This window comes from Scyliorhinus torazame, chromosome 7 (genome assembly GCF_047496885.1).
Source record: "Scyliorhinus torazame isolate Kashiwa2021f chromosome 7, sScyTor2.1, whole genome shotgun sequence".
Lineage (NCBI taxonomy): Eukaryota > Metazoa > Chordata > Chondrichthyes > Carcharhiniformes > Scyliorhinidae > Scyliorhinus > Scyliorhinus torazame.
The window spans coordinates 57,814,251-57,841,785 of record NC_092713.1 but is presented as its reverse complement, the minus strand read 5'-3'; the positions used below and the strand labels follow the sequence as shown (position 1 = coordinate 57,841,785).

Genomic DNA, 27,535 nt, shown 5'->3' with positions numbered 1-27,535 from the left:
GGTGGGATTTTTCCATTTTTCGGCAGAGTGGTGCAGCGTGTGGGAAAAACAGAGTGAAAGCCTTTAGCCGCAATGGTTGGTCCCACGACATAATGCTGGCAGAACTCACCCCCCAGTATATAAGATTAAAAATAGAACCTCACTCACGCCAAGGCAAATGGATCATATAACAGAGTGGGGGGAAGATTATCAGAAGTAGAGGCCTAATAATGAGATGTAAGTTAATTGTAAAGGGCTTCCCAACATTCAACGTATATTATTGACAAATGCAACGGGAAATCCCATCGGTGTAAATGGCCTTTTGGGCCTTTGATGATATTTTGCGTTCCCATCGCCATTCACGCCCGCGAAAGAGAGCACAAAATCCCAACCACAGTCTTTTGGGTCAGACTTTAGGCTGAGGTCCTATCTGCTCTCTGAAGTTTATTAAAACGATTGAAGCAGGGATTTTCTACCTCGGGACATGGCCACCATTTATCCCACAATCAATGCCTAAAAAACAGATTTTCTGACCATTATCACATTGATTGCTGTGGTACCTTGCTGTGAGCAAATTGGCTGAAGCCCCCCCTGTTACATTACTACTCCACTTCAAAAAGTACTTAATTGGCTGTCAAGTAGTCTGGGTTGACCTGAGGTTGTGAAAAGCGGTATATAAATGCAAGTCGTTCTTTATTTTACCTGCCTTGGAGTGCTTGACGCTGTCATTAGGTACTTGAAAGTCAAAAAGTGCTCCATTTCCCAGTGTAAACATCACTTGCCTTCGGATTCACTTTAGTCACTCTTGATCACCTTTGCTAAAGGACGGAGGCATAGTGAACATCACTTAGGCGTGGATATTCATTCCAACCCGTAGCCTCGAGAATAACATGTGAAATTAGTTTGGAACTTTGCCAAATAACATGATGATTAATGTCAAGATCTAGGCAAATATTTTTGACTAACATTTTTATTTTCAGTACCTCTAATGCTGACACTTGTGAAACAGTATCCTATTACCCTGTTCTGAGCCTGTTTTTCAAATAGAACCCTGTATTTTCCAAACCGAATGATCTCTGTGATATTCTTAGCATCTCATTTGTTGATAATTACTCAAAGGATTATAGAACATAGAACATACAGTGCAGAAGGAGGCCATTCGGCCCATCGAGTTGCACCAACCCACTTAAGCCCTCAATTCGACCCTCTCCCTGTAACCCAATAACCCCATTTAACCTTAGAATTCCTACACTGCAGAAGGAGGTTATTCAACCCATAAAAGAGCACCTGACCTAGCACTTTTGCCCTATCCCCAAACCTCACCTAATCTACATATCTTTGTACATTAAGGGGTAATTTAGCATGGCCAATCCACCTGACCTGCACATCTTTGGACTGTAGGAGGAAACCGGAGCATTTGGAGTATTATTACAAAGAACAAAGAAATGTACAGCACAGGAACAGGCCCTTCGGCCCTCCAAGCCCGTGCCGACCATGCTGCCCGACTAAACTACAATCTTCTACACTTCCTGGGTCCGTATCCCTCTATTCCCATCCTATTCATGTATTTGTCAAGATGCCCCTTAAATGTCACTATCGTCCCTGCTTCCACCACCACCTCCTGTGGCGAGTTCCAGGCACCCACTACCCTCTGCGTAAAAAACTTGCCTCGAACATCTACTCTAAACCTTGCCCCTCTCACCGTAAACCTATGCCCCCTAGTAATTGACCCCTCTACCCCGGGGAAAAGCCTCTGACTATCCACTCTGTCTATGCCCCTCATAATTTTGTAGACCTCTATCAGGTCGCCCCTCAACCTCCTTCGTTCCAGTGAGAACAAGCTGAGTTTATTCAACCGCTCCTCATAGCTAATGCCCTCCATACCAGGCAACATTCTGGTAAATTTCTTCTGCACCCTCTCTAAAGCCTCCACATCCTTCTGGTAGTGTGGCGACCAGAATTGAACACTATACTCCAAGTGTGGCCTAACTGAGGTTCTATACAGCTGCAACATGACTTGCCAATTCTTATACTGCCGTAAGCCTTCTTGACTACCTTCTCCACCTGTGTTGCCCCTTTCAGTGACCTGTGGACCTGTACTCCTCGATCTCTTTGACTTTCAATACTCTTGAGGGTTCTACCATTCACTGTATATTCCCTACCTGCATTAGACCTTCTAAAATGCATTACCTCACATTTGTCCGGATTAAACTCCATCTGCCATCTCTCCGCCCAAGTCTCCAAACAATCTAAATCCTGCTGTATCCTCTGACAGTCCTCATCGCTATCCGCAATTCTACCAACCTTTGTGTCGTCTGCAAACTTACTAATCAGACCAGTTACATTTTCCTCCAAATCATTTATATATACTACAAACAGCAAAGGTCCCAGCACTGATCCCTGTGGAACACCACTGATCACAGCCCTCCAATTAGAAAAGCACCCTTCCATTGCTACTCTCTGCCTTCTATGACCTAGCCAGTTCTGTATCCACCTTGCCAGCTCACCCCTGATCCCGTGTGACTTCACCTTTTGTACTAGTCTACCATGAGGGACCTTGTCAAAGGCCTTACTGAAGTCCATATAGACAACATCCACTGCCCTACCTGCATCAATCATCTTTGTGACCTCCTCGAAAAACTCTATCAAGTTAGTGAGACACGACCTCCCCTTCACAAAACCTTGCTGCTATTGGAGCATTATTATTTTTGAGTGGGTATCACTGAGTTTGTAAGAATGGAGGGAAGAATTGAATCAGAGTAGGTTATTCAGACTTTTCTTCGAAAAGGGTATACAATTTATATTGCGTATCCCCTCCCTTCCTACACCAAAATTTATTTACTTATTCCCCAGTCCCCCAGCCGCGTGTTTCTCGACGGGAGGCGATGCGCTGTTCGCTGGCAGCGGGATTCTCTACTCCCACCACGTGCCAATGGGAATTCCCAATGAAGCCATCTCACGCCGCCGGACACCTGTGGGCGGGGGTGCCCTACAGGTGGGAACAGAGAATCCCAAATGCCAGAGAATTCCGGCCAAGCTTATCTCCAAATTGAGCAAAAATCCAACATATTGATATAACATTATAATCTAGGTTATTTAACCCTCTCAAATTGCATTCTGCAATTGTCACATTTGTTTTTGCGACTACAGAACCAGTGTTTCATAGACTATTTTATCTCTTTGGTTCATCCTTTTTTTAAATACGCAAGAAGATGTTTATCCAACTCAGTTAATCGACGTCGCATTAATTTTGTTCCATTATATCTTGATCTGTAATGTCATTTAAGATGTGCCACCTGGAGCATTTTAGAAATGTTGGATTCTAAATATTGGGGACAATTTCAGAGTTAAAGCCTGTGACTATAGTGTGTTTGACTGCAGTGGTCATGGGCGAAATTCTCCCGAAACGGCGCGATGTCCGCCGACTGGCGCCCAAAACGGCGCCAATCAGACGGGCATCGCGCCGCCCCAAAGGTGCGGAATGCTCCGCATCTTTGGGGGCCGAGCCCCAACATTGAGGGGCTAGGCCGACGCCGGAGGACTTTCCGCCCCGCCAGCTGACGGAAACAGCCTTTGTTGCCCCGCCAGCTGGCGCGGAAATGACATCCCCGGGCGGCGCATGCGCGGGAGCGTCAGCGGGTGCTGACAGTTTCCCACGCATGCGCAGTGGAGGGAGTCTCCCGCCTCCGCCATGGTGGAGACCGTGGCGGAGGCGGAAGGGAAAGAGTGCCCCCACGGCACAGGCCCGCCCGCGGATCGGTGGGCCCCGATCGCGGGCCAGGCCACCGTGGGGCCCCCCCCCCCAGGGCCAGATCGCGCCGCATCCCCCCCAGGACCCCGGAGCCCGCCCACGCCGCCTTGTCCCGCCGTTCAAAAGGTGGTTTAATCCACGCCGACAGGACAGGCAATTTATCGGTGGGACTTCGGCCCATCCACCGGAGAATCGAGCGGGGGGGGGGGGGGGGGGGGCGCCAACCGGCGCGGCCCGATTCCTGCCCCCGCCGAATATCCGGTGCCGGAGACTTCGGCAACCGGCGGGGGCGGGATTCACGGCAGCCCCCGGCGATTCTCCAACCCGGCGGGGGGGTCGGAGAATGACGGCCCATGTTTTTAAAAAGGATTTTGTTTTGTAAAGACCGAGGAGCTTCTAGGAGCCAGAAGATAAAATAGACCAGACAAATATGGTTTTTCAGTCTGGGCTAATGGACCGTGGTTTGACTGGGAAAATCCAGGGGGAATTAATGTAATTTTAGCCTGCAGAGGTAATTTGTTTTTCAGCTTGGGGAAATTAGGTCATTGCTGGGTGGAGCCAAGAGACGCAGAGAGACATTTTGAAAAAGCTTTAGAGAGTTTGCGTTTTTGGAGAAAGCTGTGGAGAGAGAAGAGGTTAAGTCTGATCTGTCTGACACCGAGTCCACAATTCTCTCACAGTATGTTGGCTATAAAAGAATAATAATGTTTAAAGCAGAGCAAACTTGTCTGGGGTCAAGTAAGAAGCTGAAACACACCAGGTGAACCAGCTTTTTGAAAATATTCAGTCAGATTCTGAAGGGGTTCTAACTGGACTCAAATCTGTTTAAACTGATTTTAAGATAGATTGAGAGCTGTATGTTTGTTTTGGTGTTAATGAAAAATTGGGCAGTAGTGTTTTACGGGCTCATTGAAAGTTCTTTGCGGTGTGAAGTGAAAGAGTTTAATATTGCATTCCTAATAAAGTTTTATTTTAAAAATACCAAAGCACTATTTCTTCATGCAATCACTCCTGGAGTGAATATTTCTTTCCCGCACAGTCTAACAAATAAGCTAAAACATTGGGGTTTCAGTCCAGTCTGGGATCATAATAAAGCATGGCATCAACCTTATTTGCGGTGAATGGATTTTTCTAAATAACCTTATAGATCTATGAGATATGCGCTAACACTAGTTATTCAAGTTATAATTCAGTTCAAATGGGGCGTTCATATCTAAATATTAGTCGCAAAAATACATTAGACATACATTTCCTGCCTTGTTTTTGTTTTTTTATACTGAAACATGCCGTTGCTTCAAAATGTATACCTTGCTAGGAAATTTCTCCTAATTTGGCTGTCTATGGTAGCTTAAGTTTCAACCACAGGGAAGACCATCGATCCAGCTAGCCCACTAAACACAGCATTTCCGTGGCACATTTTTAATAACCTTGTATCTCAACTACAGAAAGGAACCCAGCTAATTCCGTCTTTAAATCCATTAAGCTTTCTCAGTCCGCCAGATGTGCCAGCAATCCGATCCACAAATGTCTTCTCTTCAATTAGTTTTTTTTGCAATTTTTCCTGAAATATCTGCTCTCGTACTGTCCCTGTCTGCCATTGTTGTTTGGGCTGGTCTTGAGGGCAGCATGTGATCCTGAAGGGCAGCTGGCTAGATTGGAATAGTGATGATGTGACGGCGGCTTGAATATGCTGCATATTTGTTTGATCATCTTCAAGGGCTATTACGTAATGACCCAGAACTGTTTCTCTGGAGATTAAGAGTAGGTGGGTGAGAGCCAATGGTAATCACTAAATGCTTGTTGAAGGGTAGGCTTGATGCACAAAAGGGCCTCCCTCTTCTTGTTCATGCAGTCCTATAATTTCTTTTGTGATTTCTATAATCAGGATGGCTTACTTAACTTTAGTTTTTTGATCTCTTTTCCTGCCGTTCTACTTCTCTGGAGGTCCTTCTTTAAGCTTGATTCTCTTTTCCTCACGGATCCACTCACTTCAAGGTATCTCCTCTGGTTTGTTCCCTCACAGCTCTGTGTCATCCTCCAGACATTACGTTTGTGTGCTCACTCAAGAAAAATGCCATCTGCTATCCCTCGAGGTTCCGCCTGCTGCCTCCTGCTGCATTATTTCCCCATCACTGTGAGAACTGGGCAGAGCGATTTTCCAAGATCGCGCTGGAGCTAGGTGACTTCTTGCAAGCTGTGCCCAGCATACCCTCTAATTCTATCTTTCACTCTCGTTCTATGCTTCTAAAACTTCATTCGAACTACATTATATTCTGCAGTCTCTCCTTCCTTCCCTATGTACGGTATGCATTGTTTGTACAGCATGCAAGAAACAATGCTTTTCACTGTATACTAATACATGTGACAATAATAAATCAAATCAAAAAGCATTCTGCCAGGTATCTTTCATATTTGTCGATTTTTTTGGTTGTTATATTCCATCTGACCTTGTAAGTGCTGTCCATGGATTTCCCGTACATTGCTGCAGATGGCAGTTGCAAAATTCTAGAAGCGAACAACGCAGATTATTAGATTCCTAGACATTTACAGCACAGAAGAAGACCCTATGGCCTATTGTGCCCACGCTGGGTAAACAAAGATCTGACTACACTGATATCATTTTCCAGCGCTTGGCCTATAGCCCTCGAGGTTACAGCAACTCAAGTGAAATATCTGAATAATCCTTAAATGTCACGTGAGTTTCTGACTCAAACACCCTTCAGGCAGTTCCAGACTCCCGCCACCTCTGAGAGAAAAGGTTTCTCCTCAACTCCCCCTCTTAGCTTTCTATCTCTTATCTTAAATCTATACCCCGTGGTTCACTAATGGAAAAAGTGCCTCCCTGTCCTCGTATTCCATGAGTCAGGGGATTTGAATCCTTTTACATGTAAGATAAGTATAAGGAGCAACTAAACTATTCTAGCATGTGTCTCCTTTTGATGATCAGCAATATGGGACCATTCCATTGATGACACATCCCATTTAAGTTCATGTGATGAAATTTCCATTAAAGTCAATGAAAATAAGAATTAGAGGTGATGCCGATTCGCTGTCACTCTTTTTACACTGTCATACAAAGTCAGAATTACTGCCACTGTGTACACAATTCCTAAGCAAACATTGTACGTCGTTAAGCTTGTTGTATAGTGTCACGAACAATGCACTTTAATCATATTTTAAATATTTACCTTGGGGAAAAAAAAGTCAGAATGACCTGTAATTCTGAAACAGCTCAATTTCTCAAACGGTCTGAATGTCAAATGTGTACAAGTAAACGAGACATTGAATGCTACAGTCAATTTCTATTGGGCACATGTACATTGAGAGGAATATTATCATAGAAATAAGCCTTTTAACACCAAACTAAAGGCACAATCAAAACATAAAAGAAAACTGCATTGTTTAAAAGTCTTCAAGAAAATACCAAAGGCATGATTTAGTGGCCTCGTCATGCCCGGCTTGGTGTCGAGACCTTTTGCTCGAAACGCCTTGCACGATTTAACAGAATCTTGCAAGATGTCAAGATCTGGATCTCTCCTTGGCTGGGCGTAATCTACATCTACATATTTATATGTGCCATCAGACTAATTTAAATATGCGTTTGCGGGATTCCCCTGACGCCACATACCTAACAGTTGTGTCTGGGAGACCTCGTCAGGGCACTGCTTAGTACTGGTTTCCACAAACGTAGACCAGTCATAATGACACCTGGGGGAGTGGGGCGGGGGAGGTACCAGAACACAAGAGACCCCTAGGTAGTTGGGGGCAGGGCAGTATGTGGCACTAGGCACCTTGCCACTGCCACCCGGGCATGTGGCACTACCAAGGTGGCATTGACATGCTGGCTGGGGTACTTCCAGACAGCAATGCCTGGGTGCCAGGTTGGCACTTCCAGGGATCGGGGGAAGGGGGGGTCTGTTCCCAGGGGCCTCCCGGAGGTTTGGGTGTAGTCGAAAATGGGGGGAATGGAGGTGGGGGGAGATCGGGGCAGCTAAACAAAATGGCGCCCCAACTGTGAGGAGCCTTTCCTGCTGGGCTCGCCAGCGGGAAATGACTCAAGTGCGGCCTCGGCAGAGAGAAACTCCCCTGTCATATCCAGATCAGCATGTCATGGTGCAATCACACACACACTGATGGACAGGCATTTGGATCAACCAGCACACACACAACATCGCAGCCAATCACTAGTGAGAGCACACGCACTATAAAAGGAGGAACACGAGAGTTGCCGCTCATTCTGGTAGGAAACAGCTCGGGACACAGAGCTTGCAGCGTGACACTCAGACATAGACCATGTGCTGAGTGCCTCACCAACATTAGTGATAGGGCTGGGTCCATAGGTTAGCTGGTAGCGAACGTACCCAAGTCTATAGTTAGTTGCATCTGTTAGTTAACATAATAAAATCAAGTTGTACCATCTACAGCCGTGTTGGCTCATTTGTGTATCAGGACACCCAACACGACATCCCCGAGGCCAAAAAAGCAGCAATGTGCCATTGAATACCGGGTTTTCCTCGGCGCTACAGCCGCCAGGAAACAACCCGCGGAATGCGCCCAAAATTGGACATCAAGATATTTTCCATAATTTCGCACCAATCTGTCATCACCCACAGATTACCAAGCAATTCTATTACCAAAAACTGTTAGATTGAATTTAATTTTAATTTGTCACTTTACCTAAGTTATAACTCTTGTCCCTCCTTTGGAGGCGTACCATTTTGTGTCTTAGCAGTCACTAATGAGGCTGCCTACATGTGACGCGATTCATTTTTACGGAGTTGGTACTTTGGAACTGCTGTCTGGCTAATGTTGGACCATCGAAATTGACAAATACTCTTGGTTAGTTGCTGCTTTATCATTTATCTGGCTCATATCCATTCGAGACACTGACTTCTATGTTTGTTTTAAAATTTATAGTATCCAATTTTTTTTTTTTCCAATCAAGGGGCAATTTAGCGTGACCAATCCACCTAACCTGCACATCTTTGGGTTGTGGGGGTGAAACCCACGCAAACACGGGGAGAATGTGCAGACTCCACACAGACAGTGACCCGGGGCCGGGATTCGAACCCGGGTCCTCAGTGCCGTAGGCAACAATGCTAACCACTGTGCCACCGTGCTGCCTCCTTCTATGTTTGTTAATGAAACAAGTTGCACGTTTCCTCGGATTAATTCTAATTTTGGAATGAGTCCTGAAATGGTTGCACTCAGTAGGAGAAAAGTAACTAAATGGACAACACTCCATGCAAAACACGTTATTATTTTAAAATTATACCGATTAGGAACTGTTTATGCTGAAAATATCCCTCAGAAATTGTATGCTTAAATGAATATGCTTCCTTTTATCATTTTTCATAGCAAGCTGACTGTTAAACCTGCTTATATAATAATCTTCACCATTTGAAATTTACATTTTTATTTTTTACACAAGTATTTTACTGAGAGGAGGAAGGAATCCTGTGTGCTTTGAGAACTGAAGGCTCTCTTGACTCTGTCAGAGGGGCCTGAATTAAGTGGTATAATTGGAGCTTTGCCTCTGACACAGCATCTTTTGTGGTGTTTGTTGCCGACAGGAAAGGCAAATATGTTTACGCTAGATTTGGTAAAATGGCGCATTGCATAATTGGGTAATTATGGAGGTAATTTCAGCTCCGCTGCTCGGGCACAGATCAGTAAAATGAAAATTAGGCAGCCTCTCTGCCAAATTACCACTCAGGCGATGAAAATGTGTCCCAATAACGGTGGTTTGCAGGGAGCAAGAAAATAGATTTTTTTTTGGCAAGTCATTGGATTGGCGCAACGGGGGATGGTTTCTGAAGGAAAGGAAATGAGAAAGGAAGCAACTGAGGTCAGGTTGTCTTGTTTTACCTCACAGTCAGTGAAGTGCTTTTTTGAAGCATTGACGGGATTTGTAATCTTGGGAAGCACGAGCCAGAATTCTCCCGACCGTTCGCAGAATCCTGTCCGCAGCGCACCCTCGCTTGCGGGTTTCCCAGCGGCATGGAGTGAATTCAATGGGGATTCTCATGGACAGTGGTGGGAGCAGAGAATCCCGCTGACAATGAATGGCACACCGCCTCCCGCTGCCAAGACACGCGCAGCTGGAAGACCAAAGAATCCCACCCATAATTACACATTTGCACAGCAATGCTCCACAACGAGCAATGGGTCAAATTTCAAGATAATTTTTTTTGCTCTTAACTGAGAACTGACCTGTTCCTTCTTCAGTTTGTGCCATGGTATCTCGTACATGCACCTGAAAGAGCAGACTTGGATTTGGTTTAATGCCGTATTTGAAAGATGGAGCGGTAGCACAGTGGGGAGCACTGTTGCTTCACAGTTCCAGGGTCCCAGGTTCGATTCCCGCTTGGGTCACTGTCTGTGCGGAATCTGCACGCTCTCCCCGTGTCTGTGTGGGTTTCCTCTGGGTGCTCTGGTTTCCTCCCACAGTCCAAATATGTGCAGGTTATGTGGATTGGCCATGCTAAATTGGTCTTAGTGTCCAGAAATGTTGGGTTACAGGGATATGGAGGAGGTGTGGGCTTAATTAGGGTGCTCCTTCCAAGGGCCGGTGCAGAGTCGATGGGCCGAATTCCTTCTGCACTGTGAATTCTATGAAACAGTACAGCACTCTTTCAGATCTGCACTGCAGTGCCAACCTGGATGATGTGCTCATGTCTCAGGAGTGCGGTTTTAACCTACCGCCATGACTCATGAAGTAATACCATTTAGCCAAAACTGACGTCATTTAAACACCTAGGGGGCGATTCTCCGAGCCCCGCGCCGGGCCGGAGAATCGGAGCAACCACGCCACGAAGCCTGCGTGCGATTCTCCGAGGTGCGGGGAAGTGGCGCCATTTGCGCCAGCGTAGTGCGGGCCGTTCGCCGATTGTCCGGCCCGAATTGGTCGAGCGGCTGCTCCGACACAACAGAGTCCCACCGGCGCCGTTCACCCCTGGTCGCTGCCGGCGGGAACTCTGCGCGAACGCTCGAGGGGCGGACCGGGGGTGGCCTCCGAAGGGGTCTGGCCCGCGATCGGAGCCCACCGATCGGCGGGCCTCCTTTCCTCCGCCGGCAATGTTATAGCCTTGCGCCATTGTTGTGCGGGGCGGCCTGGGGGAGGACGGCCACTGCGTATGCGCTAGTCGCCACCTGCACAACTGCGCATGCGTGGGACCCAAGGCGCCGCTTCTTTTACGCAGCGCCGGATCTCCAATGCTGTGCTGAGGCCCCCCCAAAAATTACACCACGCCCCTGCCAGCCCTACGGAGGCCCCAGAAAAGGGGTCTGGGAACGGGCGCCGACGTCGGAGTAAAACACTCTGGTTTTTCCTCCGGCGTCGGCACTTAGACTCCCGTTGGGAGAATCCCGCCCCGGGCGAGATTCTCCACTCCCGTGCCGGTTGGGAGAATCGCCAAAATTTCCCGGGACGCCGGTCCAACGCCCTCCCACGATTCTCCCAAGCGGCCCGGTCGAGTTTCGCGGGCTGCAGGTCGGAGAATCGCCGGAGACACCCAAAATGGCGATTCTCCAGCACCCCCGCTATTCTCAGGCCCGGATGTGCCGAGCGGCCAGGCCAAAACGGCGGGCTCCCCCGGCGCCGTCCACACCTGGTCGCTGCCGTCGGGAACAGCGCGCGAACGCTGGGGGGGGCGGCTTGCGGGCGGGCGAGGGGGGATCCTGCACCGGGGGGTACCTCAAATGTGGGGTGCCCTGCGATCGGTGCCCACCGATCGTCGGGCCGTCCTCTCTGAAGGAGGACCTCCTTCCTTCCGCGGCCCCGCAAGATCCGTCCGCCATCTCCTTGCGGGGCGGACTTAGCGAGGACGGCAACCACGCATGCGCGGGTGACGCCAGTTATGCGGCGCCGGGCACGTCATCAATGCGGCGCCACCTTTACGCGGCGACAAGGCCTGGCGCATGTAGATGACGCGGCCCCGATCCTAGCCCATTGTCGGGGCCTGAATCGGTCGGGATCGGGGCCGTTTCGCGCCATCTGAACCTCGATGGCGTTCACGACAGCGTGGGCATTTCGGCGCGGGAGTGGAGAATCCCGCCCCACATCTTTGCTTGAATGAGTCCAAATCAATGCAACATGCTCATAATTGTGGTGGCACTATTGATTATCAGCATACGTTTCAACCTTTATATGTCACAATGAAACATGTGTGGGCCGAACTAAAAATGCCTTACAACTGCTCTGTAATAAAAAGAGAATGTGGAAAAGAGAATATATATTTGCCACATTACTTTTCTGCCTTTTGTGCCTTGGATTAACACAATCTCAGTTTAATTGCCACAACTAAGTTTGGGCTTATATCTGTATTGCGATGTATCACTCCAGGCCTGTTTTGCAAACAACAAAGAAATTAATCTCTTGCTCTTGGATTCAATACACTCCAAAGTTATGTCAAGAAACAGCTGATGGTACTGGATACTGCAAATGCGGCAGGACCTGATAATATTCCAGCAATAGAACTTACCAAGCCCCTAGCTAATCTGGTTCAGTACAGCTGCAACACTGGCATCTATACCCGGCAATGTGGAAAATTACTCAGCTATGTTCTGTACACAAAAAGCAGGCAAATTGAACCCGGCCAATTACAGCCCCATTTGTGTACTCTCAATCATCAGTAAAGTGATGGAAGGAATCATCAACAGTGATATCAAGCGATACTTGCTTAACAATAACCTGCTCACTAATTCTTATGTATGGCACCAAGAATCTCTTGCAAAACTAATCAATGGGGAATCTGGGGGGAAATTCTCCAGTGGCTGGAGCCATACCTGGCGCAAAGTAAGATGGTTATGGTTGTTGGAGGTCAATCATCTCAGCCTTGGGACACCACTGCAGGAGTTCCTCAGGGGAGTGCCCTAGGCCGAGCCACCTTCAGCTGCCTCATCAATGACCGTCCTTCCATCATAATATCAGAAGTAACACTACCATCCAGAAGAACATGGGATGCAAGTGCACAGGAACGCCACCACCTGGAAGTGCCCTTCAAACCACACCACCCTGACTTGAAATGATATTACCATTGTTGTGGGATCAATATCCTGGAACGTTCTCCCTAAAAGCACTGTGGGTGCATTGGTTCAAGAAGGCACCTCACTGCCACCTTCTCAAGGCCGGAAGGGATGGGCATTAAACGCTGGTATAGCCAGCGATGCCCACATCCTATGAATTAATTTTTAAAAGGAAGAGAACGTTAATGATGCTTTCCTACGCCATGCCAACATCTATGCACAATATTAGAAAGGTTAGACCAGACTATATAAAATATTATGGTTGATATATAGTTACAAATATTACTGATGCTTAACTGTTCAGTGTTTATATGTTCTGAACACAAGTGACTTGCAGTTATACCTCAGGGCACTTTCAATTTGGAAAGTCTGCAGAAAACGACAAGCTGCACATCACTTCCATCTATGGAACTCCCATTCCAGTCATAATCTGAAATTTTGCATCTTAAATATAAAACCTTTAACTGCAGTCCTGGCCATTCTTTCTTAAACAGTAGTTTTGTATTTAAAAATTTTTTAGATTACCCAATTATTTTTTCTAATTAAGGGGCAATTTAGTGTGGCCAATCCACCTACTCTGCACATTTTTGGGTTGTGGGGGTGAAATCCACGCAGACACAGGGAGAATGTGCAAACTCCACACGAGCAGTGACCCAGAGCCGGGATTGAACCTGGGACCTCAGCGCCGTGAGGCAGCTGTGCTAACCACTAGGCCACCGTGCTGCCCTTCTTAAACAATAGTTGCTGGAACATACATTAGTCCCATGGGAAATATGTTAACTTGCCCACTGGCATCCAAGTGGAAAGTCACAAAATCTGCACGCTCCCACTGGCATCACCAATTTTTGTGGCTATTATTGCCATGTAATTTTAACATCTAATATCCCAAAAAATAATTTGGAATCATAGTGGGAACCAAAACGTGGTAAGAAAAAAGCGAACTTAGATCAGCGTCCAGGGTTTTCTGCTACAATTTGTTCTGCCCACTTATCGTAATGGCCACCACGATTCATGGAACATTAGGGGTAAGTCAGCAGGCATTGCGAGCACCAATAGCTCTCGCACTGAATTCAGTTTCAAGTAAATAAAGTCAACAGAGAGAAGGAAGCGGCAGGAAGAATGAAGATGGAAAAGCTGGGCAGCAATGACAAAACAGCTTAAGAGAAAACCAAAATGAAGAAGAAACGTGAAGAGAAAGCAACTACAAGCGATTTTTAAAACATTTACTTTTTCCTGAAGAGGAGACATATTGTTCACCTTCAATCAAAATACCTCAATGACTTGTTTCCATCTTTCACAATGCTCCTTTCTCCTTGTGTATACAAGAGGAATCAGCAGAACCAACACAACATGGAGACCAAAAATTTGCACGATCAGGGCAGGGAAACTAATTTTGGAAGAAGTGGTCATGCTCCGGAATGGAAGCCGCGCTGTATAATTTGATACTTGGCCAGACTGCCTGCTTTCACACACTGACACACGAGGAGGTTTCAGATCCCTGTCTACTAACGGAGCCAAATGCTGCAACATGGAAGGGAGGCTTGGGGGGGGGGGGGGGGGGGGTCAGCAGGGTAAAGGTCTACATACCTCATCTGTGGCAGAGTTAAAAATATATTCTCTTCTGCAATTCATAAATTGTAAAAAAATAATTTTGCTTCAGTTCTTTCATAGGCTCCTCCATTGATGGTCCAAATTAATACTGTATGATGCAAAGGAAGGATGTTCATTTACATTGTGCCTGTCACAGGATGTCTGTGAACACTTCGCAGCCAATGAATTATTCTTGAAATGTAGTTATGACTGTAAGGAATGGTGACATTATTGGAATTAAAAGCCCTTCCTTATTGTAGTGCCCCTATATTTTCTAATCACGGTACCAACCCAATAACTGGCTGATTGCCTCAAGTCCTGTACCATGTAGTTCTCATATATTTCATGCCACCTAAGGCCCATTCGGTGCCATACAAGTTTTTTGAATTTATATAAATTATGTCTTATGTGCATCAAAATGAGAGCAAGAGAATCGATAGATATAATAGCTTTAGCTTCAGAGTTTTGCCAGCAAATTGACCATTGCTACAATTACAATTCTGGATATAGGAATTCCAGTGGTGATTTATTTCCGATTGCATGATGAGGAGGAGGAAGAGAATGCAAGGAGAATGGATCCAAGGCAGGTACCACATATAGAAACAGATATAATTGCCTCGGACCACCTGTGAAGTAAATCTTCCAAACCTGCAAAATAACTATTTGTGATTCTACATTATTCATACTTCACTAATTGTCTTATCTATAGAACGGGTAATTCATTGCTTATGGAGACCACTTGGCATTGCCGGAAGTCATGGGCATGTATCCAATGATGTTGATATGATTAATGCTACTTAGAAACACAGAACTGCTACTTGGAAACACAGAACTGCCCTATCATAAAATAAGGCCCGGTAAATTCAGGAATTATCATGCTTTACATCACTGTCTTATTTTATTCTGCATGTATTTTTTATTTACCCTTGGGGAGAAAGTAGTGTGGTGGTAATGTCACTGGACAAGTACTCCAGCTGAGGAGTTCTTGGGTTCGAATCCCATGATGAAATTTAAATTAAATGAATAAAATCTGTAATTGAAAGCTCGACTCAGTAATGGCGATCATGAATCTGTCATTGATTGTCATAAAAACCGAACTGGTTCACTAATTCCTTTTAGGGGAGGAAATCTGCCATCATTACCTGGCCTGGGCCTAGCCCACATTTAAAAAAAAAAAAGATTTCTTTCCCAATTTTTGGGGGCAATTTAGCGTGGCCAATCCACCTAACCTGTACACCTTTGGGTTGTGGGGGCAAAACCCACGATTACATGGGGCGAATGTGCAAACTCCACACACAATGACCCAGGGCTGGGATTCGAACCCGGGTCCTCAGTGCCGCAGTCCCAGTGCTAACCATGGCGCCACATGCCGCCCAGGCCTAGCTTCCATGAGACGCCATAATAATGTGGTTGATTCTTAACTGTCTTCTGGAATGGCCTAGCGTGCCACCCAGTTCAAGGGCAATTAGGGTTGGGCAACAGATTCTAGCCTTGCCAGTAATGCCCACATCCCATTAAAGAATTTAAAAAAAGAAAAATCAGCTAATTTCTTACCACCACTCAATGACTCTTACCGCAATCTTGAAAGCTGAAGCTGTCGTGCTTCGTGGTGGCAGAGATGCGCCACTATTGGCCAGCACGGGATCTTCCAGTCCTGCCGCTATCAACAGGGTTTCCTGTTGTTTGCACCCTCCTCTGCAGGGGAACCCACTGCGCGGGGAGAGGGGTCGCCGTCAATGGGACCGACGATACCCCCAGTGGGATTGGCTGGAAAATCCCATCCCCTGTTAATATGAATTAAAATTGGAAATTGTACTCATGTATAAATTGAACATTTACGTTTGCTTCAGTAATTTATCAGCTCAAATTTCTAGTTCTTTGACTCTTTTGGTGCTCAACATGAGTGCTGGTGCTGCAAATGGTAAAATAAATGCTCTCCCTGTTGTGGAATTAAAAGTCAAAACAATTATTCCATTAAGGTGTGGTTTCACAATGGGCGGGATCTTCCAGTCCTGTCAACGGCACACCCCCACTATGGGTTTCCTGGCAGGATGAGGTGGATTCAGTAGGAAATTCCATTGACTGTGCGGGACCAGAAGATCCTGCTACCGGCCACCGATTGGCCTCCTCCTGCTGCCGAGAAACACGCTGCGGGGAGGCCAGAGAATCTCGTTATCGCCACCAGCGAGGGAGCGGAGCATGGCGACCGAATTAGCGCTGGGCGCGGACCTCGATTTTTGCTGGACATCCGATTCTCCGTCCGATCGTGGTCTGTGTTTGCAGCGTCGCGAGGCGGACAGTTTCACCCTCTGTTAATGCCTGGAATATCCTGCAGAGCCACCTGACCTGACCGCCAAAAATTCCCAATTGCTCCGAAGCTCATGGTTAGAAGAACATATTTATAAAATCCACCTTATATTCTCCGTTTGCTAAATTGGTTATGGAGGCAAATGGACTGGTCGGCTGCTTATGTTGCCTGTTTAGGAGAAGGAAAGGCAAACAACACTATGTGGTGTACGGAGGGGGAATTTGACTTCTCTATTACCAACCTTAGTGAAGGCATTCACAGGTAATCCTGTAATCGTACAGCACAGAAGGATACCACATGGCCCAGTGTATTTGGACCAGGTTTTTGAAAGAGCGATCCAATTAGTTGCACTACCCGGTTTGTTCCTGTTCAAATATTGAAGAGGATCAGTTGGCACTGGAAAACCGGCGCCCGATATGTGGATAAAAGCAACAGATTTGGAGTCAAGAGGAAGTTGAGTTTGGTAATGACTGTTCTTTGTTTGAAAAATTATATATTTATGTGCATGTTGCTAATGGAGAGGAGTAGAAGGCATCTCAGAGGGAGGAATTAATCTAGTTGCTAACTCAGTACCTGAATTTCCAGGGGTAGATATTAGGTATGACTCATTTTCAGACACATAACCAATGAAGTGTGTATCCCAACTGAGAAGCTCGAGCCAGCTCCATTGAGACAGAGCTTTGGGCTTTATGTCTCGTTTCTTTTAATTTCAATTAGCCTCCAGCAGCTGTTGTTTTTTTAAAAATAAATTTAAAGTACCCAATTCTTTTTTCCAATTAAAGGGCAATTTTGTGTGGTCAATCCACAAATCCTGTGCATCTTTGGGTTGTGGGTGCGAGACCCATACAGACACGGGGAGAATGTGCAAACTCCACACGGACAGTGGCCCGGGGATGGGATTGAACCCAAGTCCTCGGCACCGTGAGGCAGCAGTGCTAACCACTGTGCCACCGTGCCACCCTCCAGCAGCTGTGGTGACTCTTCAGGCAACTTATCCATATTAGCTGGGTGAATGTCGCGTTGCTTGTTCTGCTGGCTGCAGCCAGAAGGTGCTTCCCAAAACAGGGAGGTGAACACAAATATTGTAGAGTCAGAATTGGTGAAGCAATCCTGGCTCAAAAGTAACTTATTTTTTAAATCTTTCATGGGATGTGGGCGACACTGGTTAGAGCAGCATTTATTGCCCATTGCTAATTGCCCTTAGGATGTTGTGATGATCCGCATTCTTGAACCGCTGTAGGCCATGTGGAATGGCTACATCCATGTGCTGATATGAGGGAGTTTCAGGATTTTGATTCAGCATCGGTGAAGTAACTGATATGGTTCTAAGTCAGGATGGTGTGTGGCTTGGAGGGGAAATCTCAGGTGGTGGTATGTGAATTTAAAACAAAAGCTCAACTTTTGTGGGATGGGGCTGCAGTGGGAGTTGACATGTCCTGTGTGCAGCAAGCCTATGGCCTACCTGCACCCGGCAGATCAGTTTCGGGAAATTTGCCTAAACAAAAAATTGTGCACGATTCAGCGGCCTCGTCACGTCCGACTTCGTGCCATAATGCGATTGAATCTCGCGAGAGGCCTCTTGTCACTAGAGATGTCGCGATCTGGATCTCACTCTCACTGGCGTGGTCCAGATCAGCATATTTAAATGATCTGCACGGCTCATTTCAATACCTGGATATCAGATTCACCTGGCGCCCGGGACTCAACCTCCATGTCTGAGAGCCCTCACCAGGGTGTCATTTGGTACAGTGTAATGGCACGTTGGGGGGGGGGGGGGCGCGCGATCTCCCAGGCCATTGGAGACCGCGGGGTGGTCAACGAGAGGGTAGGATGGGACCCTGGATCTCCCTCTGTCATTCGGACACCTTGCCACTGTGAACATGATACACTGGCAGTGCCCAGGTGCCAGATTGGCTATGCCAGGGATCAGGCCTGGAGGGTGCTCCGCCAAGGTTGGGGGAGGCGGAGGTTGAGAAGGGGGAAGATCGGGGCAGCCGGTCAAAATGACGCTCCAATCTGCGAGCCTTTGCTCGCCTGTAGGAAATACCTCTACGTGTGGCCTCGGTGGAGAAAATCTCCCCAAGGCCAAAAAAACCGGCAAAGTGCTGTTGGTGGAATAGCGTGAAAGCACCGAGAAACACCCCTCTAGATGCGCCATTCAGCAGACTTTAACTCAAGTTTAGTGAATCGTGCCAATGCTTCTCAATTACAGATGAAATTGGCCTGACACTTGTGTTTTAGGTGGCTCCCAGAGACAGCCTTGGAATGCAGAACAGGGGTCCCGAAAATTATGCCTTACGTCTGTTTAATGGTGAAAATGAGGCCAACAAAGTTTGATTCCTGTCCCAACATCTCTGAATTAGATCATGAGAATTGAAAAAAAGGGTCTCATTAAACATTTGAAATTACCTACTTGGACACCATGGGCAGGATTCTCTCATCCTGAAGCTAAGTGTTGACAACGTCGTAAACACCATCGCGTTTCACGACGGCGTCAACATGCCCTCAGGAGCAGCGATTCTGACCACTACAGGGGGCCAAGCATGGCACTGGAGCGGCCCACACCGCTCCAGCTGCCGACGCCGGCAACAAATGGGCACCGCGGGCCTGTGCATGCGCACTGCGACCAGCGCCAATGCGCGCATGCACAGTGGCTCCCTTCTCCGCACCTGCCACGACGCAACATGGCGTAGGGCTATAGGGGCCAGCACGGAGCAAAAGAGGCCCCCAGCCCGAGAGGTCAGCCCGCCGATCGGTAGGCCTTGATCGCGGGCCAGGCCACAGCGGAGGTCCCCCCCCCCCACCCCAAACCCACCAGGCCGCCCCCGAATGCATGCATGCCGAGGGCCCGCCGGGTAAGACCAGACGTGGACGGCGCCGGCGGGACTCGGATTTTTTGTGTGGGCGCTTGACCCATCCCGGGCGGAGAATCGTCAGGGGGGGGGGGGTGGGTAGGTGGGTGGGTGGGTGGGGGGGGGGGGGGGGCACATGGAGCAGCCGCCGAACGGCAGCATTGCGCGATTCCCGCCCGGCCCAGGGATTCTCCGGCCCGGTGTGGGCTGAGGGAATCCCGCCCAGGATATTTATTGCAGAAAGAACAACTTGGCTTCAGTTGAATCAAACATTGGGAAAGGTTGTTTACCGAGTAGATGATTCAATATCACGACTTTTACATTATCTAAAGCCAAAATTACACCTTATTTGGCATGGTCAGGGCACGGAGAAGGAAAGACGACTCCATGATGCCGCAGGCATTTTACCGACTGCTTCATCACGATGTATATTTTGTTGACTTACTGAACTATTAAAATTAAGTAATACCTGCAGCACAAGAGCATTCTTGCACACTAATCTACATCCTGATGGGGTTAAATAGTTTTCAAAGCATTCTTACGGTTGACTTTGCACTGCTTAGTGCCCAGACAACTCTTATTTCAAGCAGTGTCCGCAGTTAATTGACATTAATGCAGTGGTCCTCAGATCAGAGGATCTGCGACATGCGATTCTTGTGAAGGGTCCAAAATGTTAGTGCCCTTTTTTTCCCCTTGGCGTAACAGAACATCTTTAGGGCTGGAGGCATTGTGGTCACTGTCTTTGAAGAACTGGCCAAAGGCCCAGGAGCTATTATCTCCCACGGGCCCATTCAGGCCTACCGCAACAATCAAGTTTCCTTCCAACACCACTGGGTGTGGGCCTATGTCAAGGGACTGTCTTGTGCCAGATTAATGCAAGGCCGAGGGTCAACACATGCCCTACAAATGGGCAGTTTCAGGTCACCGCAGGCAGATTACACTTTGGGTTTGTGAGGCTTGGCCTGTACCCAGACAAAATTGGGCATTGTGGCGGAGGGGATGGGGTACAGGGATGTGTGGGGTGGCAGAGGAAAATCAACTCAATTTCTTAGCAGCATTATTCTTGATCCACCTCAGGCTGAATGGTTTGGGTGAATTTTAAGATCTTGTATAAATGTTTGAGTCGCAAGACAACAGGTGCACAGACATTAATCTTCAGCTCATTGCAACCGAATAAGAGCTTCTGAAGTTGCAATGAACGACACCAGAGTGGACTGAGTAAACATTAGTGTTTGTAGTAACTTTCCATTGGACCTCTTTCAAGGATTGAGAATATTTTAGTGTACACCTGCTAATTTAGTATGCCAACTCAGTCTTTTCCTTATGTGTATTCTCTTCACCTTACCTTTGCACCATCAAATCTGTTGCCAGCAGTCTGTGAGTGGAGCTCTCATTAAATTGCTTTTTAATCTCTCCACTGAAGTTGCACAAGACAACTGGCTGAGATTGGGACCATGCTACATCGACATTCCACGCGCAAAATCCAGATTCACGGGCGAGATTCTCCGACCCGGCGCGCCGGGGGCTGGCATGAATCACGCCCCCGCTGGTTGCCGAAGTCTCCGGCACCGGATATTCGGCGGGGGCGGGAATCGCGCCGGTTGGCGGGCCCCCCGCGTGATTCTCCGGCCCGGATGGGCCGAAGTCCCGCCGCTAAAATGCCTGTCCCGCCGACATAAATTAAACCACCTACCTTACCGGTGGGACAAGGCGGTGCGGGCGGGCTCCGAGGTCCTGGGGGGGGGGGGGGGGGCGCGGGGCGATCTGGCCCCGGGGGGTGCCCCCACGGTGGCCTGGCCCGCGATCGGGGCCCACCGATCCGTGGGCGGGCCTGTGCCGTGGGGGCACTCTTTCCCTTCCGCCTCCGCCACGATCTCCACCATGGCGAAGGCGGAAGAGACTCCCTCCACTGCGCATGCGTGGGAATGCTGTCAGCGGCCGTTGATGCTCCCGCGCATGCGCCGCCTGGAGATGTCATTTCCACGCCAGCTGGCGGGGCACCAAAGGACTTTTCCGGCAGCTGGCGGGGCGGAAATTCGTCCGGCGCCGACCTAGCCCCTTAAGGTCGGGGCTCGGCCCCCAAAGATGCGGAGCATTCCGCACCTGCCCGACTGATTTACGCCGTTTTGGGCGCCAGTCGGCGGACATCGCGCCGTTTCCGGAGAATTTCGCCCCACATATTGAACAAAAGAACCAATGGGAAATGACGATGTAGCTGTACTGGACAGTTAAGGATTTAATACTTGGGAGAGGGAACTTGGTAGCAGATCATTCTCCCTTTTCTACAACTATCTGGAGGGATACAGGAGGAATATTCAGCCCTTTTCTGTGGTATTCTACACTCCCATTACAGTAGGTTACATAATGTTATTTGCTTTATACCAAGTATGCAGCAATGGAAAAGGTTAAGTTAATTAGAAAAAACGATTTTGTATTTCAAATAATAGTTCAGGAACTGTGCTTGGTTTAACTGATTGAATTATGACAAAAGTGAAATGAACATCACATTAATCCTACTACAGAAGGAAATCAAAGCCTTCATTCTACTGATAAACACGTTCTATTATGGGTCTGATGGCACAGCCTGCCTACACCAAGAGCTTACAAACTGGCAGGAAGCCAACACAATACACATATCCTGCAACAAACTTCTTTTATGCATCAGCATTTTTAGGAATTCCACTCTACTGCAACAATAGGAATACAGAGACCTCTATCCATGCATTGATTGTCCTGTCTAACTCGGATCATTTAAGACACAATATCAGATGTTACAGTGGAGGAGAGGAGCACTAGGCTCTCTGCATCAATTCATATAGATGGGCTGCATGCCATTCCTTAGCTATAACATTGCTGTGAAGTTGTGAAAAATACTTTATTGGCTTTAAAGCAATTGCTTCAAAAATGTGCCTTCTTTCTCTTTCACGGTTTATGAACTACCTTCCAGAATAGCTGAAATAGGTGAAATAGCCTGTTCTTCATCAATTCAGAACATGTGCTGGGGGCAGAAGGATTGTGGTAACATAGGGTTAGAACAGTTCATGGCCTGTGATTCCCCTGGCAGTGTAGTCACAATCTCAGTGTGTGTGTGGGGAGGAGAGGAGGAGGAGGAGAGGAGTGCTGAGCCCAGGCGCTTTCCCTCATAATGAAGTGACTCACTGTCACATTCCTATTGACTGGTCAGTGAGTGGTGTTGGCACAGTTTCTAGTTGTTGGGGCAAAGCACTTGGGAAGACATAAAAAGTGGAAAGTGAGGAAATAAATAGTGTGGAAAACAAAAAGAATGTGACTGAAATGCAATCCTTGTTCCCTTCCTCACAGGAAGCCATCAGACTATTATTCTCATATATTTAGTGGTCGCAACAAATTGAACCTGGCGTATCCTATTGATACACACTGCTGATTCTGCAGTGGGCCCGGCCTGACTTTCTGTTTCATGCACCCTGTAACGTCCCAATTTTAAAACCACTTTAACCTGTTAATGAACTACACGTGAGACATTGGGCAAGAATTTACCAGCCCTGACTCCCTAAGGCATGTCCATCATCAACAAGGTACAAGTCAATCTGGGCCAGTGGAGGAAGCATGTAGGGGAGGTGGGAACATCGGTCTGGTCTCCAATATGCGATAACCACCGATTCGCCCCTGGGAGTATGGGCGGTGGATTCCGAGCGTGGCGGCAGGTGGGAGTGGGAAGGATGGGCGATATGTTCTTGGGGGGGAGCTTCTCGAGCATGAGGGCCTTGGAGGAGAAATTCGGACAAGTCAGAGGGAATGACTTTCGGTACTTGCAAGCGCGTGACTTCACACGTAGACAGGTCCCATCCTTCCCACGCCTCCCACCAAATGGGATCCAGGCAGAGTAGTGTCTAGGGGCAAGGTAGGTGAGGGGAAAGTCTTGGATATTTACCATGAACTTATGAAAGGGGAGAAATCCCAGACAGAGGAACTGAAGCTCAAATGGGAGGAAGAACTCGACGAGGAGATGGAGGAGGGGGAATGGGCGGCAGCCCTGAGTAGTAAACTCAACTGCAACATGTGCTAGGCTCAGCCTGATTCAGTTCAAGGTCGTCCACCGGGCCCACATGACGGTGGCCCGGTTGAGTAAATTTTTTGGGGTGGAGGATAAATGCGCTAGGTGTGCGGGAGGGCCAGCGAATCACGTCCACATGTTCTGGGCATGCCCAAAACTTAGGAGATACTGGGAGGGATTTGCAGACGTCATGTCCCAGGTACTGAAAACTAGGGTGGTGATGAGTCCAGTGGTGGCAATTCCTGGGGTCTCGGAAGACCCGGGGGTCCAGCAGGAGAGGGAGGCTGACGTCTTGGCCTTTGCTTCCCTGGTAGCCTGGTGACATATACTGCTGGCATGGAGGGACTCAAAGCCCCCAAAGACCGAAGCATGGCTCTCGGACATGTCAAGCTTTTTAGGGCTGGACAAAATTAAGTTTGCCTGAAGAGGATCTGTATTAGGGTTCGCCTGAAGGTGGCAACCATTCATCGACTTCTTCGAGGGGAATTAAATGTCAGCAGGGGGGAGGGGTAGATTAGAGTAGAATAGGAGGGATAAAAAGGGGGGTACTGTTTATGAGAGAGGAGTGGTCTTTTGCACTACGTTTCTGCTTTGTGTTGATATTTGCACATTACTGTACACTAACTGTTTACAATGCCAAAAATACCTCAATAAAATTGTTTATTAAAAAAAACAAGGTACAAGTCAGGGGTATTCTGGAATACTCTCCACTTGCCTGGATGAATGCAGCTCGAAGCTCAACACCATCCAGGACAAAGCAGCCCATTTAATCAGCACCCCTTCCATCACCTTAAATATTCACTCTCTCCATCACTGGTGCACCGTGTCTGCCACGTGTACGATATACGAGATGAACTGCAGCAACTCACCGTTGATCTTTCAAACCCACGAGCTCCTTGAAGGACATGGAGAGCAGCACATGGAACATTGAATATCCCCTACAAGCCATACACCAGTCTGACTTGGAAATATAATGCCATTCCTGCACCAACACTGGGTCAAAATCCTGGAACTACCTCCATAATATTACTGTGGGTGTACTCAAACCACATAGACTGCAGCAGATCAAGAAAGCAGCTCAACATCACCCAATAAGGGATAAGGATGACATAGAGCTTTTTGAGTGTTGCCAGGGCTGCAGTCATCCAAGCAAGGGAAGAGTATTCCACCACACTCCTGATTTGTGCCTTTTAGATGATAATCCGACTTTAGGGAGTAAGGAGGTGAGTTGCTCACCGCAGAATTTCGCAGCCTGCAGCCACAGTATTTATAGTAAAGTTTCTGATCAAGGATAACCCAAGGGTTTTGATGGTGGGGATTCAGTGATAGCAATACTATTGAATGTCAATAGGAGTAATCATTGAACTGAGCGGGCAGCATGAAGTTACTGTGCTGCCTCTATTATATTATACAGGTTGGGGTTAATCATGGATCACGATCTCCATGCCACTTTTCAAAGCTTGTCTATGTTCTTTCTTAATTTCTTTGAAGGGCGGCACTGTAACGCATTGGTTAGCACTTTGCCTCACAGCGCCGGGTTCAATTCTGGCATTGGGTGACTGTCTGTGTGGATTTTGTGAGGGCCACGAAGAATCCAGCACGAGTTTTAAGGATACAAAGTAATAACATTTATTTGCAATAACATATATATATATAACAGCAGCAGCAACTTCCCTTGCTGCACACTCCTTCCTGCTGTTTCCGAACTGGCCAGCTTTATTTATACTTGGAGTTTACTAATGGTTTCTCCGCTCCCCTCATTGGGGAAGCTCATACTCCCACAGGATTGTGGGATTGTCATTAGTCCCCAGCCAATGGTAAGTAGGCAGGTTATAACAGTGGAGTTTTCGCTTTCTTCCCGTGTCTGCGTGGGTTTCCTCCAGGTGCTTCGGTTTCATCCCACAGTGCTGGTCAGATGGATTGGCCATGCTAAATTGCCCCTTAGTGTCCAAAGATGTGTAGGTTAGGGTGGGGTCATGGGGTTACGGGATAGGCCAGGGGAGCGGCCCCCCCCCCCCCCCCCCCCCGGCTATATAAATATATGAATATTTTGTAAGTAAAAGCTGTTGAACACCACATTCCAGTCAGGAAAATGTATGTCCAAGTTGCACCGTGGCCTGTCACTTGAATCTGACGGCACCAACTAGGTTCAGCAGGACTTGGCCTGGCGATGAAGCGATTTTCCTGTCAGGGGCAGATGGAAAATTGTCATTGCTGAGCTGAAAGCACTAAATATGTCTCTTACTGGCTGATCAGCAACTGACAGAACATTCAGCTTTTAATAGTTGTTTGGTATCAATAATATGGACATTTCTTTTAGTCTGGAAAGCATTTCACTGACCTGATGGCATAGTGACTAAATGCAGCTCTCACTGTGTTGCATATAAATGAGGAGTTTCCAGGTTTGTGCAGGATCAGCTTAATTTAGCTCGGCACACTTAAGATTGTTTGGATAATATCTGGGTATATGGCTTTCAGGTGTAGAGAGGATCAGCTTAACCGTGATGTTCCCAAGCTCTGATACCTGGCTAAATGGCACACGCGCGAAGAATGGGCACAAGGATGAAGTAGCATGGGTGTTCCATGTAGCCGCACACCAGTGTAACCAAGGGATACAGCGGCATGATGGCTATAATACTGGACTTTTTTTTTAATAAACATTTTATTGAGGTATATTTGGTATAGTAACAACAACCAAATAAACAATATACATGAAACCATAAACATAGTGCAAAAACATGGTCCTTATTGACCCCAACTCTAATCTAAACTACAATACTGGACTTTTAAAACAAAATCATTTACGGGATGTGGCCGTCGCTGGTTAGTCCAGCATTTCTTGCCTATCCCTAGTTGCCTTCTTGAACCGCTGCAGTCCCTAAGGTGTAGGTACACCCACAGTGCTGTTAGGGATGGAGTGTGACCCAGCAACAGTGAAGGGACGATGATATATTTCCAAGTCAGAGTGGCGAGTGATTTGGAGGGAAACTTCCTGGTGGTGAGCCTCCCTCCCAGGTATCTGCTGCTCCTGTCCTTCTGGATGGCAGTGGTCATGGGTTTGGATAACCTGGAAGCCTCCATGAATTATCCAGAGTATGTGAGTTTAAACTCCCACATGACAGTTGGACAATTTGTATTCAGTTTGCAAAGAAATCTGGAAATATAAAGTTGGAGCCAGTGAAAGTAAAGCTGTCAAATTGTCTTTACGTAGGCTGGCTTACGTCTGACTCCAGTTCCACACCAACATAAGTGACTCTTAACTGCTATCTAAAGTTATGTAGTAAACCACTCTGTCAAGCCACTATCAAGGACTGTAGCCATTTCTGAAGAAAGCCCCTTTCTCAGGGAACCAGGTTAGGCAATAACTGCCAGTCTTAGCAATGATGCACACATCATCAATAAGAATTTATTTAAAAACATTCTGACGGTGTTTGGAAGAGTAAGTGAGGAAAATAAGAAAAAAATAAAAATTCACTTCTCGGAGTTATTGCTTGAACTGTGTCTGGCCCCGAATCTTTGAAAGGATACAGTCTTTGGTTACGGATGAGGAACTAGCCAAAGAGGTAGCCCTATGAAGCAAGAAAACAATACAAACGATTGAAACCACAAGGATAAACACCATATTCTTGTTAACTGCTTTCAATTTCATCGGAAGCGAAACTGGGAATAACTTGACCCTTACTTGCTGATGAGTGGAATTTTCCACTTCAAACTTGAGTCTCCCCAACCTTACCAGAGGAAGATAAATGATGGCACCCAGCCAACCAAGCAGGAGAACTGAGAAAAAATAAATAATATTGAAATTGGAGATTTCTTATTTAAATCCTTCTTCCCGTCAGTCATTTGTTGTTACTTTTGATGTATTGAGATGCCTTTGGCAATTGAATGTATTCTGCGATCTTGTACAGAGATAGGTAAACCTAGAATGCAGTGCATAGGCTCCCATGTAACACTGATCCCACATAGCAATGTTCTTATATTGAAAAACTCACTTA

The 27,535-nt window shown here is 47.2% G+C and overlaps 1 protein-coding gene across 2 annotated transcripts in view; it reads left to right on the top strand.

Moving 5' to 3' along the window:
* slc6a9 (solute carrier family 6 member 9) overlaps window positions 1-27,535 on the top strand; it is a 305,594-nt gene that overhangs the window by 81,640 nt on the left and 196,419 nt on the right. The gene's annotated exons all lie outside the window — the stretch shown is intronic.